Source organism: Anser anser, assembly GCF_964211835.1.
Source record: "Anser anser genome assembly, chromosome: 14".
NCBI classification, from domain to species: domain Eukaryota; kingdom Metazoa; phylum Chordata; class Aves; order Anseriformes; family Anatidae; genus Anser; species Anser anser.
This window is the reverse complement of record NC_139735.1, coordinates 10,712,961-10,729,184: the sequence shown is the minus strand read 5'-3', so window position 1 is coordinate 10,729,184 and position 16,224 is coordinate 10,712,961. Positions and strand designations below refer to the sequence as shown.

The 16,224-nt window shown below is 50.9% G+C and overlaps 1 protein-coding gene across 7 annotated transcripts in view; it reads right to left on the bottom strand.

Moving 5' to 3' along the window:
- Positions 1-16,224, bottom strand: part of NEURL1B (neuralized E3 ubiquitin protein ligase 1B) — a 128,234-nt gene that overhangs the window by 17,831 nt on the left and 94,179 nt on the right. Inside the window, exon 1 of one of the 7 annotated variants that reach the window (XM_083799292.1) lies at positions 13,309-16,215. The exons of the other annotated variants lie outside the window; for them this stretch is intronic. The gene's annotated coding sequence lies outside the window, so the exon portion shown is untranslated. Of the gene's footprint in view, positions 1-13,308; positions 16,216-16,224 lie in introns of those variants that run through there. 7 annotated transcript variants of the gene reach the window in all.

The following is a 16,224-nucleotide window of genomic DNA, read 5'->3' as shown; positions in this document are numbered from 1 at the left end:
CCCTCCAAGCCAGCGTTTACATCGCCTTCACCACTCTCAATCCGGACCGTACACAATTTACACCGATTCCCTCCCAAAAGCCTGCTGGAGAGGGGCCGGCGCCCGAGCTGTGCCGTGGGACCCGTGCTGCGAGCCGAGGGCGCCTTCTGCTCGCGGTGAAAACGGGAGGAAACCTGCACGTGAGCGCCGAAATGGTTCGCAGACAGGGCTGCACGGGAGGAAAAACTGCAGGTGAAGAGCGAGCTCGGTGCAGCGTTCCGGGAGCAGAGAGGAGAGCCGGGCCATTCCTTTGGGCCTTCAACTTTTTCCAAGAAATGCTCACGATAAAGGGAACAAACCTGCTGTTTTTCTTTGCTTCGAATTTCTTACAGAAGCCGCTGCCGTCTTTATCTCCTCTCCACATAGCGGTTGTAAGGTTTGTTTTTTTCTGTGTGTGTGGTTTTTTTTTTTCCTCCTAATTACAACTTCTCTATAGACAGAGGACAGGGAAGAATTCAGTTAAAAGCAAAACCGATGGAGCTATTTTAGTCCAAACGGGGATGGATAACCAGAGAGCCATTAGACATAACAGTGGCACCCATAGCGGGCTTTTGATCTGTCCTAAGGGAGCCGCAAAACCACAGGGAAGGGGGAAAAAAGGCCTCTAGGAAGATGTTCCTTCCAGCAGCCCTGCTCCCAACATGGTGCAGCATTTTTAAACGCTGTCCATAGTTCCCTTTATATTTACACACAGTTTAAACAGTGATCTGGCAGAGAGAGGGGAAAATGCTCTGGGAGGAACGCATGGCTGAGGAAGCTAAATAAAGAAGTGGCCAGGTCTTCAATCATCCTATATTTTATATATACAAAGGCTGTGATTCCACTAAGCTTTTCAGAAACAATATGTAAAGAATCCAAAACAGGGCAAAGGGATGGGAATAACTGGTTATAATTAAATGGAGGGGGGGTGGGGGGGGAAGCACAGCTCCTCCGCTCTGCCAGGAGAGCTCCCCTGCAGGAATCACAAGGCACAGAGGGGATTTCGGTGGTGGGAGCTCAGGCTGACTACAGGCAACCACACGGGGGGTCTTCGGATGGGATGTGGCTGGCAGGTCCATCAGGTACACTCCAAAAACAGTAGAGATTGAGCACAAACTGCAGCCTTTTATTCCCGACTCCGACACCAGGCTGATATCAACCAACCCCTTTCCAAGCCATCCGAAGGGCCGATGAGCATCATGTCCTGAGCACGTCCAGCCCGCGGTGCAGCAGCTTTCCATGCTCACGGCTCGCACCCAGCACTGCCGCTTCTGCCCTGGCGTTCCCCCGGTGCGGGCGTTTCTTACCCAGATGTGCACCCTATGCTTCCAGAGAGGTCACACGAGCATCGTTTTCTGGGCTTCATCAGTTTGCTTTCTCCCATTCTTTCTAGCTTCTCATTCTTCCCTGTCCCAGCACTTGCTGGATGTTTCAGTAGTTGCTCTGAGTAAGTTCATCTCTGCAGCACGGGAACGCACAGGGGAGGGCCCTGCTTGTCCACACTGTTCTTGTTTCTTCTTCCTTCACCCCTATTTTCTCAAGTCATCTAATGCCACTGCAGCTTTCCATGATTTTTCTGATCTCATCGCAGCTGGAAAGCAGGCTGATTTGTTAATTATTTTTTGAGTTTTTCCATCCAAGCTAAGGATTCTTTTCCCTTTTTTAAATTTATTTTTTATAATGAGTCTTTTCCTTGCCTCTTTTTGCAATAGCTTTTTTTTTATGGCAGTGTTCCCAACTGTTCAGCTCCTGTTCTCTACTTGAAGACAGAGCTCGGGTTTAACCACAGCCCCAGCAGGACTGGAAGAGATGGGTTCAGCAGACCAACGAACTTCAGCTTTGCAGGAGAAGCTCCTGCAATGCAACTGAGGATGGTCACAATGTCAGGGATAAGGAGACGATGAGATGATAAGGAGACGATGAGAAAGGATGAGAATCCTTTCAGATACCACAAGCAATGTAATTCTGAATACAAGGAATAGCTGGCTTTGCTCAGTACAGCATGATTCTGCAGTGTTTTACTGAATCTTACAGGTCTTTTGCTGAACATTTGACCTTCTCGTCATAAACATGCAGATGGGACCTCACCCCGCTAATGTACAGTCCAACCTGCACAATTATGGTACATATATTGCTGGTTATTTTAGTTAATATTCAGATGAAGCTCTAGCTTTTTCTAAATACATGGCATTTTCAGAAATAAAGCCAGAAGTCTTTAAAACAAAACAAGAAAGGAAAAAAAAAAAAAAGGAAAAAAAGGAGAGTTCTTTGCTGGTCCAGAAGTAGAGGAAAACGTTCCACTAAAAAAGACACATCCTTTTTTCCTGGGTTGAAATTTTTTGAAATGCATAGTTTTCTGCTGTGCTACAAAGCCAGTTTGAGAGATGACGGGTGGTTGTGTAACACTTGGCTGCTGCATGGCTGAGCTGTGAGATCCTTTTCCACGGTATTTACAGGAATTAATAAGAGGAAACAAGAGACACTTCAAGACATTAAACTGTCCAAACAAAAGAAAATACAGTCATACCATTACTGGACACACAATGACCTCAGCCCCTTTCTTCAGCTCAAATGTCTTCAATTATTTCAACACAAGAAGGATTTGAGCAAGAGAGGTTTATTTTTAAGCCTCCGTGTCAATCTTCTTAACGCCAGCGGGATTTGATCCCAGCACACCTCAGTCAACATTTTTCTCCCGTTGCTCTCCCTTTGCGGCACCGCAGCCAGCAGACGATGAAGTCAGGTGAAGCGCAGAAATCCGGAGCTGTGAGACATTTCCTTGCACTGCTGAAGATAAAAGCCAACTTTTTTTTTTTTTTTTGGCAAAAAGAAAAGAAGGCCAAAGCACTTTGTCGCTCCCTCCCTCAGAGGAAGGAATCGCTCCCAAGAGATGGGAGCTGATGTGTGAATTATCCAGCAAACAAACGGCCCCGCAGCCTCAAAAGCGATCGCAGGCGGACGCTTGCCTGGCAGGGGAGGAGCAGGCAGAGCAAAGCACTGCGTTGCATCGTGTTTTCCCACCTTTTTGAAGTGGAGCTTGGACCATCATCCAGCAGAGCATGCTCAGTCAGTAACTTCAAAGAATTTGCCACGGGGGTGCGAGCTGCTGTTGTTTTCATGGCTGGTTTAAGTTTTTTTGTATTCTTCCTAGATCACTTACACTGATAAAATCCCACTGTACAGTCAACCAGCACACTCCTTACTAACTATGGAGTTGAAAATCCCGATCGAAACAATACAAACAGCTGTCCAAAACCTCTGGTTTCCACCCAGATGGCTCTCGTTTCAATTAGCAGAATCAAACTTTAATTCAGAGTCGGTCGCTGGCCCTGTTTGGATTTGCTTGGAAAAACACACCTATAAATCACAAGTGAGAAACTGTGGAGGGAACGACTTTGTTTCTCTTTGGGTGGTTCATTTGGTTAGCTTTTGTTGTTGATTTTTTAATATTTTTTTTTTGTGGAGCACAGCTTTATTACCAGACAAAAGCTCCACAATGGTGTGTTGACAGCTGAGAGCCTCTGCTGGTTCCGGCCACAACAAGCCCAGGCAGCGGCACGGCCACGCGCTGTCCCGCGGCTTCTTCCAAGCACGTGGCACCATGCTGCGTGACGCTCCCAGGGACTTCTGAGCTGGAAACACGTGGAAAAAGGGATGCCAAATTTACAGAAAGACCGAATGCACCAAAACGGACCCCCGTGGGGGCTCTCCCCCAGCCCCGAATGCTCAGGACGCTTGGTGTAACCGGTGCCATTGCTCACAGGGCAGCGGCTTGAAATACCCAGGCTGCTCTCGTTCGAGAAGTGGTGTTGAGAGCTCCAGGAAAACCTCTTGTAAGCAGCACGTCCCCCGCAGCGACCCGCTGCTGGCAGAGGAAGGGGAGCGCTCGGCTTCCCCGACACCTCCCCGCGCGTCCCCCCGCGCCCGCCCAGCCCCTGCCAGCACATCGAGGAATTGGCTTCAGCTGAGCCGGATTGCACTCGAGATGTCTAAAAATAGCGTTGAAAATCATCTCGATGGCAGTGGCCAACGTCTGCCCTGGCACAGCTCCGCCGGGGAGCGGCGGTGGCCAGAGGTGACGTTGGTGGCGCCGCTCCATGGAGGGCTTCCAGCAGCGGCACGCGCCGCGCGGCCCCCCGCAAGGTGTGCTCGCGCCTCGGAGCGCGCCCGCGCTGCTCCCGGGGGACACGCAGAGCCGGGCGCTTACCGCCCGTAGCCAGAGAAGCTGCCGGAGCTGGGAGAGGTGCTGGAAGTGCTGGTTCCCAACGAGAAAGCCCTCTCGTTAGCACCACTGCAGTGTTTTTTTAAGACAGAGGCCAGGACCCAGGACCAGCAAACCCGGCGCACTGGGGGATGTTTTTGGCTCTGCCCCCTGCGCACGGAGAGCTTGACAAGGCCAAGACAGCACCGTATCCTAACACACCCCTTTAGGCTTCTCCAGGCCACCCAGTGAGGCAGGATCAACAGCAGAAACATTCAATGGCTGTAAAGCACCAGAAGCCCTCACCTGGCCACAAGCAGTGCCACAGGGCCACACAAAAGCTCCCCAGCTGCGTGGCTCCCTGCGCTCGGAGAACCAGTACGCGAGATGCTGCCATAGGGCACCTTACCAGCTCGAGGCGGTGCCCAGCAAGGAGGGGGTGACACCAGGACACCCTCCCTGCTGTGGCACCAGCCATGACCCATCCCGCTCCAAGCCACTGGGGAGCCCCCTGTCCTCTGGCACGGGGACAGGAGTCCTGCAGCGCTGCTCCCGGCACACGTCTGTGCCTCCGACCATGCCCATCGCTCCATCCTTCTCATCTGCCTCATGCCGACACCTCATTTCCCTTAGCCCTAACCGCTGACTTGGAATATTTTCTGCGTGGGCAGGGCTGGCCCGTGGCATTTGGGATGGGGAGACGGCTCCCTCCTCTTTCTTGGTACTAACCGTCCGCTCCGGAGAAAGCCTCGGTGCAGCGCGCGCACCCAGGGTGGCAGGGGGCCAGGGAAAGGATGGAGCTCAGCTAGCAGCTCTGCCCCGAGCATCCCCCGCAGTCCTGGGGTCGCTCCCCAGGTAGTGCCACATTTACACCCCACACACCCCTCCAAGGTGTGGCGAGCTGTGAGGCACCATCGCTCCCTCCAGCACTCACCTTTCATTTCCACAGACAGGCACAAGCCAAAAATAATGCTCCCAACGCCGGTGCTAGCCCCAGGGAGAAAAGGGTATGAAGAAAACAGGGCTTTTGGAAGAGAGTTGCCTTGGTAGGGCAGGTGATGAGTCTGCTGTGATGAATGATGGCTGGAGATGCAAGGCCTCCAAAGCGACGTCCTGGCTCAGCACAGGACCAGCAGCACAGAAAGGGAAAGCATCCTGGGCACTGACCTACTTAACGCTTCTCCCCATCACCTTGGGTTCATTTAGAAGCTGTTGGAAATGCAAGAGGCAGGGGGCAAACTGAGGAGGGAGAATAAATGGCCACGGCCCAAAGGCACAGGGGAAAAGCTTCTCCCCCCTTCTGACACTGCCTCGTGGATTCGTACCGTTAAGCTCAAAGGCAAACCCGCGAGGCTGGCTAAGGGCTGCTTGACATGGCTCAGCGACTGATCCTGCTGGCGTGCCCGCGGGTTTCAGTGTTTACAGCAGTACAGGTTTTTTGCACGGCTGTATAAACATTTACTAAATAGGAAAGCATATAAAAAGATGTTTTGAAAATAGTTTGTTTGAAAATGTGAAGCGGTTTTGACCTCCCTGCAAGGAGCATACCTCTGCCCTCTCGGGATGGCCAGCTGAATGCTTGAAGAGGGTGGAAGAGATAGTAAACATCTCCGGGGAGCTTGGAAGCAAATTCTTATTTTTGTTTTGCTTCTAAAGATAGCTTTTAATATTTCTAAGAGCAAGAGAGATTTCACAATAAACACGGTACCTTGAAACCCAGTTTTGAAACAGGGCTAATTTCTAGTGCAAAGAATTTTTCAGAGAGAAAAACGCGAGCACTTGGCTTACGTGACAAACTCCAGCTGCTTCCCATGGGGCCTGCGTTTCAGGGAGAAAGAGCTTCCCGAGGTGTTTGACTAAGCACCCTCGTCAGGCAGATGAGCCTTATTCCGGGTACCAATTCCCAAAATGGAGCAGAGGGAAGGGATTTCCCAGTTCGTCCTGGGAGCCTCAGCAGAGCAGGGAGCTCAGAGCCGCGGGGATCCCCAGCCCCGGCACCCCCATAACGCAAAAGGGAAGGAACCTGCAGGGCTGTTAGGAAGTGCTGAGAGCCGTCACAGCTCTTGTTTGGGGGAAAAAGGGACTGTTTCGGCCAAGTCCTTAATTACGAATATCACACCCGTGAAGTTCTGGAGCTTGGTTCGTAATTACCGAAGCTTTCCTTGCTGTTCCGCTCAGCGCAATCAAACTCTGCAGACAGCATCTGTCAATCTGATTATGATGTCGTTAAATGGGGGAGAAAAAAAAAACGCTGTTCCCTCTCACCTACAAAGAAACTGTCTGTGCTTTGTAATTTGTTGCCTTCATAAATTTAATTTACTTGAGCTTTCCTTTCTAGATTTGGCTGGTCAAGTTAAACCATAAAGATTATTCATGGAAAAGCAACCATAGCTGGTTACTAGGATACAAAAAATCGCTCAGTACATTTCTCCAATGAATAATCCCAGCAGAACACACACCAATTCAATAAATTATGATTTTCTCTTTCTCTTTTGAATAAACAGTGGGGTTGCAGAGGCATTTCTTGGAACCTTTTAAAATAAATTGGTACCTCAATTTCTATGCGATAGCAAAACAAACAGAAGCGATAGCCCAGCCTTGCAGGTGAGCTGCATCCTTTGTCTAGACATGGAAGTTATTTTGGAAGAAAGCAGGGTGCAAACGGACAGCAGATCCATTATCGCCAGTATCTGTGTGCCGACGCTGGCATTTGGCATGCTCACATGCCTTTTCGAAGAGGGTAACGTAAGCAGTCGACTGAGCTCTTTTGGAAGAAGACATTCGTGTTTCAGAAAAATCTCTCGTCCTGCACAATTCCATGTAGACAAAAGGTCTTACATAAAAGAGCTGAGCCTACAAGGTGAGGCGAGAGAGAAGTTTTCCTACATAGGGTGGCGGCTGCCGAGCCGGTCAGTAGGAGGCCAGCGTCCCCACGGCAGCACCACGGATGGGCAAACACCGATCAAAGTGCGGTCTGACCACGGCTGCCTGAAAGAGTCTGTCACTCAGACCTTTCTGGAAACACCCCCCCAAAATCAGGGCATTGATTTTGGATACTTAATGGCATTTGGTCTTTCTTTGTGTGTGGTTGTATTTTGCTTTATCCCCTAATAACAGCAAGCCCCAGGCACGACTCAGTGCAACCTGCTGTCCAAGGCTGGGGTATTTAAAGACACGCTATAGGGTCTGTTGGCTAAGATCAGGTTTTATAAACTTTAACTGAGACGGATTTCCTAGAAATTCTGACTTGGGAAGCATCTGTCCTTCTCACCCTCTCCCTTCGATCGCATCGGCAGCACGAGCAGTGCCATTATGCTGCTGGCAAACCACACGGCGATTGCTATTTAAGATTCGCAAATCCGACGCCAGGGTGAAGATCTGCCTCATCTTCTTCAGAAGACGTCTCCCTTCCAGAAGACATCAGCCCAAACGCCTGGAGGGCTGAAATCTTTGCAAGCCCTCTCCAGTGCAATGGGAAGGGCAGCTCCACGTGCACCAAGCTCCCCCTCTCTGCACGCCCGCTCTCGATGCTCAGCTTTTGGGTTTCGCCCCTCACTGCTGGCAGGGCCTTGCTGTGCCGGGCCCATTCCTGCACCCGTGTCCCCAGCCCAGCTGGCACACGGTGGCATCTGCCATGCACTGGAGCAACCCTGCTGCAGACTGGCAGGTGAAAGTCAGGTCCTTTAAACACTTTGTGTAGCTTGTCCCCGTGAACCGCCGTATGAAAGCTATCGCTGCTTTGCGAGCTGGCACAATGGACACCGCGCGATACACCGGGTAATGCCCTTTATCACCAAACGTGAAGCAACAGCCAGCTGGTAAATGATTTCAAGGTTTGGACTTAGAAACCCTTTCACTTTGCAGGATGAAGTAATTGGGAGCTTTGGACGGCGTGCTGGGGAAAGCACCGCCAAAGAAGAGCCCCTCGCCGAGGCATCCCTTGGGCGCAGACACCGGCAGCGGCTCCAAGCCCACCCTCACCCCCAAGGGCCCAGTCCCGCTGATGCTGCTCCCAGCCGGTGAGTAACAAACCTCCTCTTTAAGACCTCCAGTGACCCACATCGCTCCAGTTTTCCCTACTCCACCAAGACTTTGGCGTTAATCATCCGGCTGCCTTCTGGAAAGCTCGTGCCCCGAGCCCAGCCCTGCCTCCTCCCAAACACCCCCAACGCGCCGCAGCCCCGGTGGTGCCCTCCTCCTCTCAGCAGTGATTCTGGCCGCCATCAAGACACCAGACCTGGCAGATCTTTTGCCTGCCCCGTAAGGCCAGCCTGGAGCCGAGGCACAACGGGGAGCCCGACCCCTCTGCTCCCACCAGACGCCAGCCTCAGCTCTGCTCAGGCTTTCTCTGTTACCAAAAAGAGCTCCATCCAACCGAGTCAAGGCCAAGGCCCCAAGAAACAGCCACTTCCCCTCATTAGGATTTATGCTTTCAACCTCAGCATCGCGCCCAGTAGATAACTTCTGAACTCCACTCCATAAATTACAGAGCACGTTACGCTGAGCAGCCGGTGCCCCAGTGAGACCACAACAGATAACAGGCTGAGAAAAGCTGTTGCCACAGCGTTAGTTATCGCTGAGGAAAGAGAGATAAACCTGAATGAAATTATTTCATTTCTGCTGCCGAGTGGGATATTCTATCTTTTATCTCTGGCTTGTCAAGCAGGGTTTGGCAGATTTAACATTCACGTTATGGAGGAGGGCAAAAAATCAAACAACTATTTTCTGTGACATTTGGAAACCTGATGGAAAACTTTCGCTCAGGGAAATTCTCTCTTGACTGACTTCCCTGCATTATTATACAGGCTACGAAAAACAGAGGTTTGCTTTTATGTGGTCTATTTATTTCTCCCACGTAGCCGTAAGACACGATGCCGTCAGGGGTGCAATCACAGGGAAACAGGAGTCACGGACAAATGGGTGGTTAAAAGAGGACAATTCCTAAAATACAGAAGTCTCATTATTATGTAAATACCCACAGCAAAACAAGAAAACGAAACCTGTTATGTGCATGTACCTAACTCTACAAGCACGAACGCATCCATTTTTCTCCCTTCAAAGAATCAGTAGCTCTTAAAAAATCCTAAATGTGATTTCCCTGCCGTACTGAAAAGCTTTGAAATGCAGTTAAATGGCTTTTCTTTAAAGAGTCTTCCTGTGTAATTCCAGCAGCAAGCAAGAAGTCGTTCCCTGTGTTCTGATTCAGTTTCTTTATGCCAGTGCTGCTGGCGTAGAAAGGAAAAAAAAGGCACGGTTTTGCAGGAGCAGGGAAAGGGATGGGGTCTGCTCCTCTCGGTGGGAGACCTCTGAGCTGCTCCACGGCCAGAGGTCTGAAAGAACGGGAGAGAAAAAGCTCCCAGGAGCAAAGCGAGCCCTGCTTACACAAAGCAGAGGAAGATATCTCCCTGGACACAGAGGGAAAAACAAATTAACAAGCAAGAAATCACTTTCCCCTCCCTCACTCCGCCCCGAAGCCCTGCTTCATCTGTTCAGACACCAGGAATTGAATGTTCCAGCGCTCGGTGCCTGAGCCAACAGGGCAGCCAGGTCTGTGGAGCGGAGCTGGCACAGGTATCCTGAGATACGGCTTTCGGGCAGATGTCTCAGTGCTAGTGATTCATGCTTTTTAACATACAGGGGAAAGAGAACAGAGCCAACAACAAGATGGGGAACAGCGCAGAGGGAACAGCGTCTCCTCCCCACCAAGCGCGCCCTCCCCGTGGCACACACCTGCCGGAGGGACGGCCCCAGCTCGCCGCTCGCGGCCGTGCTGCGTCTGGGAAGGCCCCCGGTGGGATGGGATGGGGAGGTTTGTAGGGAGGTGGCACGACCTAAGGGCATGAGGGCCACCGAAACAGGCACGTGGGTCACGGACAGGGCTGGCCCCTCCAGGAGGCAGCAGGCGAGGGATGCCAAGGGTAAAGGTGGAGAAACTGCCTGCGTGAGAAGACAAAGCAAAATATGGAAAGGCTCCTGCAGGAAAACTTCCTCCAGCTGCCACGGGCAGAAAAGCCTCCCCGAGACTGGACATGGAGACAGCTCCCTTCCGACAGCCCCTCGGGCTCCCGCCTCCTTGGTAAGCCCGCGCGCGTCTGCCCTGCGGGTACGGTCTGCAGCGCGCTCTGCCAGCCACGCGGTGCCGGGCCACCAAAGGAGCGCGAGGCCACGGAGCTCACCAGGAGCCGCGAAGGTGCTCGGCGTGAGTCAGCCCCGAGGTTTGGCTGCCGCGGCAAGAAGCACCAGCAGGCGCGGCAAGCCAAGGAGCTCGGGGCGCAAGAAAGGAGAGGAACGAAGGGGACGAGGCAGATGGGGACCCGAGGAGAAGAGATGGAGGAGGCTGCGCACGCCTGCCCCGCAAGGCAGCTGAGATAAGAGCTGGCAGGCGTTTCAGGGGATCACACCTGGCCTCATCACTGTGCAAGCAGCCACCCCAGCAAACAAGCCGCCGCTCTTCCCCTGCCGGGGGCAGCAGATTTGCTTCCCTGCTTCGCTCCTGAACCCACCCCACCATCGCAGTGCTCCACCTGAGGAATGCCCGCTCTTATTTTAGCCACCAACCTGCACGGATCGGCTCTGCAAAGTGTAGGATGCTGATGAGAAAGAAAACGTTTCCTTTCAAGGCAAACTGTGCAGAAGGGCAGTGACTGTCCGAAAGTGCAACTCGGAAACTGAATCCAGTGGGGCTAAGGAGGACCAAGGTGCTTATCTTCATTCCTAACTGAAAAGTCACTGAACGTGGTACACGAGGAGGATCCTTACTAGAATGGGAAGAAAAGCATGGCATAAGCTGCCGAGTGACTCATCCTTTTCATGTCAAGTAAACATTAATGCTTGCACATTCAAACTCAACTGCCTAAAATTAAACACCTTAAACACACTTAAGCACCTCCATAGGTTGTCAGGTTTTATTGTGCTGAGAAGCAGCAATTTCCTTTGCCTGCGGTGAGGGCTCTCCAAGAGCTTTGCCTGCAACCACAGGCTTGGGTGTGAGATTTGAAGCTACACCAGGGTCAGGTGGTGACACACAGGTCCCTCTTACCAGCGGCAATTATCCAGAGAAATAAAAGAGGAAAAAGCGCAGTTTACCAGATACCCTACCTCTTCATAACGCAATTCCCCTCTAGAGCGTAAACAATAAAACAGAAGCGAAGGCACCTGGACACCACCGTGCAGCGTCAGAGCATACCAAAGGAGCGTACCAAAGCGTGCTCTCGCCTTAATGACACACTTGGCAATGTGCTGCGCGCGCCTGACAGCGCAACCGGCCACGGGGCATGACACACAGCTCCACTTAGCACTGCCTCCCCTGAGAGGCGATGTCTTCCTGGGCTCGAGTGCCGCCGTTTGTACAGTCTCACCAGCCGGGATCCAGTGGCAGCGCTGAATTAATCACGCCAGTTGGCTGTGGCACATTTTTGGGTATGTGCTGTGCAAGGCTGGTTAAAGATAGTTCTCAGTATACGATCAGCCAGTTCCAGCTCTAAATCACCGTGAAGGCTAAGCAGTTTCACAGGTTTCCTTTTGAAGAGTGGAAAAGCAGAAAGCTACAAAAGAAGCAGTGAATTAATCTCTTTTTTGCACTTGTGTGACCTTTTTCCTGGAGATGCTTCATGTCTGCATGTTAATTAATTAACTCTCATATATCCATGTGAGCCAAGCAGTGTTGCCTGCCTCCTTTAAACACGAGACACCATATGATAAAGACGCTCAGGGGTGACGCAGGGAGTCAGCAGCAAAATCAGTGACAGACTGTAGAAACCTCAACTCCCAGACTGAGAGAGGCAGGAAAACAGGCAAAATGGGGCTGGTACTGAGGCAGGATTAACACCTGTAATCTTGGAGCTGAACCAAACCCAAAGCAGAAACTGGTCTGAACAGATATCTTTTTCACTCAAACCAGAACAACCTGAAGTGTTATTTTGTAGTTTTGTTGAGGTCAAACTGGAACCAAACCAGAAACCTTACCGAGCTGATTCCCTGCTGACAATACCGAGAACTCCTCCTACAGTGTATCACTAGCAACTAAAGGGGGAGGAGGGACGAGAGAACAAACCTAAACAAAAATGCTTTTTGTAAATGTGATTTTACCCCCTGCAAAAGGCAGATAGGTCTCTTTCCACTAAATGGACTTCATTACTCCTCTCATTCAAAAGAAGTACGTACGTTATGACAACAGGCATCAGTATACTGAAAAGGACACACAGAAATGTCAGCTTTTACCCACAAGCTAAAAAATCCCGCTGCACTGACCATCGCCATTTTGCAGCTGATTGAGAGGTGCGAGCATCAGCCTGAAAAAGGTCAAAACTTGGGATTTCTGACTTGCTGAGAAAGGGTTAATGATTAAAAGCATTGTTCGTAAGAATGCAAAATAATTTATAGAAAATAAGAAACTGAAGCCATTTCTCCCAGAACAAGCCCCATTCTCCTTCGTCTTTGTCAGACCCAAATGCCACTCATACTTGGTATTCCTCGCAGTTGTGAGGAAGGCTGTGGGAGAAGCGCTGCAACCAGATCCCAGCCGGATTCTTAAAAGGGAATTTGGCTCCTTTGTCAAATACCAACGGCCCTATTTGGGCCAGGATCAACAACTGCATCCCAACTGCAAAGCCCTTTGCTCACGCCCTGGCCGGCGAGTGCCTCCGGCCCTCCCTGCCCTCCCGCGGCAGCAGCTGTCCCCTCTCCGCCACCAGGCCACTTGGCTTCCCGACGCTCCCTAGATGTTCCTCCTCGCTATCTCCCGCACCTTCCAGCCCCATGTAAGGGCTTCTCCGGGTCAGGGGAATTTTAACCTCTCCCAGCCTGCTTGTCCTCAAGTACCGTGGAGTCTCCTGGCCTCGTCTAGCTGCTAGCCCTACCGGAGGAAAGCAATTAGCACGGAGAAATTCGCACCACCCACAAGGGCTGGGGTGCGGAGGGGCGTTGCTCGCCGACGAGCTGGCTCAGGAGAGCAACTCCTGTACGGGGCCGTGACAAAGCATCGACCAGGGGCCGTACAATGCAGTGCACCCACCGCCGCCATCGGCCCGGCCCGCAGGCCAGGACACGTCCACGTCCCTGCAACGCCGCGCGCCTCGTTTATCTCTCACCTGTAGGAGACAGGAAAGCGACGTGCCTCAATACCCAAGAATTCGCTCTTGCCTAACCGCCCGCCCGCAAAATGAGCGTGAACAATGGGCAGGGGGGTGAAGGAGAGAGAGGCAATAAAATAAATAAAAGCGAGCCGCGTCCAAGCGTCAGCTCCCGCACCGCGGCCTGCTGCCGGCCCGGGCTCCTGAGGGAGCTGCCGGAGGGCGAGGAGCGGCCAGCCCGGTGGGGACGTGTCACGTCCCGCTCGGCTGCCACCCTGACAGCAGCGACTTCCACCAGCACCTCAGGACCGTTGTGTTAAGCACATCTGACACATCTCGGCTCCTTTCCACTCCAATGCCTCCTCAACCGGTTCAAATATAGAAGCTGCCTTTCATTAGCCCCGGCCTATTACTCATTTCAATACCACTCCGGGTAGAAACCTCACTGCTAATTTGACAATGCCTTCATCCATTGTGTGCTAACCATGAGATACTTGGCAAACACGGGGTTCCCAAGCTCCCGATACAGATTTCTGCCCCACCGATGGCGTGTGCTCTGCTATCGTTGAATGGAAACGTGGGCAGAGAGGATTTAAAGATGCAACGAATGCCGAAAGCCTCTTTGAATAAATCTGTATGTAAAAATGAGTTGAACTGTGCCCAACAGGATTTAAAAATTAATTCCACTATTTGAGGAGAGTATTTACATTTATATAGAAAACCTGAATTGTTGATTGTTTGGCTTTTTCGGGAGCCTAAGGATGAAGGTCCCTCCACACTTCCTCTACATCTGATCAGAAAGGAAAGACATTTTCCACCTTCACCTATTTATGGTGAACAAAACAACAAAAGGGGAACAACATCTGTAGGTTTCTACAGTTAATCATTTTAACGCAACAGGTAGGCAAAGCTAGTTTGGGGGAGTTTTATTTTTGTTTATAAATAAACTACTGACGCACATAGGGCAGGGGAGAGCAATTCCTTTGTTAGTTAAAACAAGAGTGAAAATGCAGTGCTCAGTCTGCCAGGGTGAAAAAAAGAGGTGCACTTTGGACAAAAAAAAAGAGGAAAGACTTAATTCTGATTGATTATCTTTGAGTAATTCTAAACAGCCATAGCATTTATAAATAGGATTTCATCCAACCATTCAGTCTGCTGGAAGAACTTTACAATTTTCAAGATGACTGTTCCAAGAACAGCCCTAAACCTACTTCCCTCCCTAATGACATCTGGCTAATGAAAGACAAACAATGTACCCAAGAAGATCAATATGAAAAATTGCTGAATTCTGTCCAGCTAGACAAAATACATTTATATACTTTAAAATTGCAAATGCCCGTAATCTTTTCTGCAGTCACAGGCTAGCAGCTTCTTTTGGCTATCGTTACCCCGTAAGAACTGAACATGGCTGAATTTGAGGAAGAGACACGCTCCCGGCATCTTACAGCACATTAGCAAACAACGTTCAAGTGTCCTGCGTGGGTTTGCGCAATTTGACAAATGTTTGCAAATGGACTATCCCCAGCAAAGCAGCGCTCCACAGACGGTCTCCACCTGGCAGGACAGGACTGCGTATTTCTAGGCCACCAGAACAATGCTAGAGTTGGGAGGTCTGCATAAATCAAGCCTTAAGTTTTTTCCATCAAACTTTTCCTCTTTCTCAACGACTTTTAGAAGCACCACTAGGAACTCTTTAATCGCAGAACTGCGGTACAACTGATGTCATCCCTTTTTTTAACTTCACGTGTGTATGGCTGTGCAGAGGGAGGCTGCTCAGGAGATACTGCTCTAGCAATAGGCAGAAGGGCTGGTACAACTCAGCCTTCTGTAAAACAGCTCGCAGCTAGATCCCATGGCCAGCAGGTACAGGTATTTTGTCTTGGGGAAGGTCTAGCGTTACCAGGGGAACCTCCCCTGACCCGAGGATATAGCCCTGGCTCTCTCAGGTTTTTTGCATACGTCCCTTGACATTGCCTCCAGCTGAAAAGCTGACCCACGAAATGAATTTTCTCCAAGGTCACGCACGCCTTACAACGGCGGTTTGTGAGGTATTTAAAAAAATGCAAACTTCCTTATTGTGAAAGTAGCTGATTTCCCATTTAAATGGAACGGAAAGCAAAAGGTGCATAAGCTTGCAACTAAAAATCTAATCACAGGTTCACTGCAAACCCACAAGCCAGAAGCTTTCTTTTGTGCCTTGAAGGTCCCAAGCACCCTCTCTTTGCAAAGACAATATACGGCACATCCAAATGCAAATCTATTCCTCTCTTTATTTCTATATTCAGCTCCCTGGCTGATTACAGGGAGGCATGTGTGTGTGTGTTCAATAGGTCCTCCTGCTTCTTTAAATAAGTTTAATAATACCCTTTTTATTTATGGGAGCCCAAAGTACAAAGGATGCAAGACAGGAGCTCTGCAAGAGCAGAAAAGAAAAGCAAACTAGCCGAAGACACAGGCTGGCAAGGGCTCAGCGATTCAAAACTGTTGATTCTATAGCGACCAACTGCTTTCATTATGCACCGGTTCTCGGGGGGGGAAAAAGCCCAACAGTTACGAACTTGCGAAGGAAAGGAACCCGCACGCCTCCCGTGCAAGGGCACGCTTGGCTAAAAAGGCAGTTTAAAACCAGGGCAGGCTAGGAAATATTCGAGACCCGCTTCCACACACTTTTCCTCCGGTGACTCTGAACAATGTCCTCCTGCATTAAAAAGTTGCATGGAGAAAAAAAAAAAAAAAAAAAAAAAAAAGGCAGAAGAAGGGGAAACGCGAAGCCAGCCGCTCGGAGGGCTCACCGGGGAGGCAGGGCAGCACCGGCCCGGCTGCGGGAACCCCTCCGGCGGCGGCCGCAGCATCCCTGCCGCCGACCCCGTCTCCCGCTCGGGGCCGCGGCGACCCGCGGCCACCCCCCAGCCCTCCCCGGAGCCCCGGCGGTAC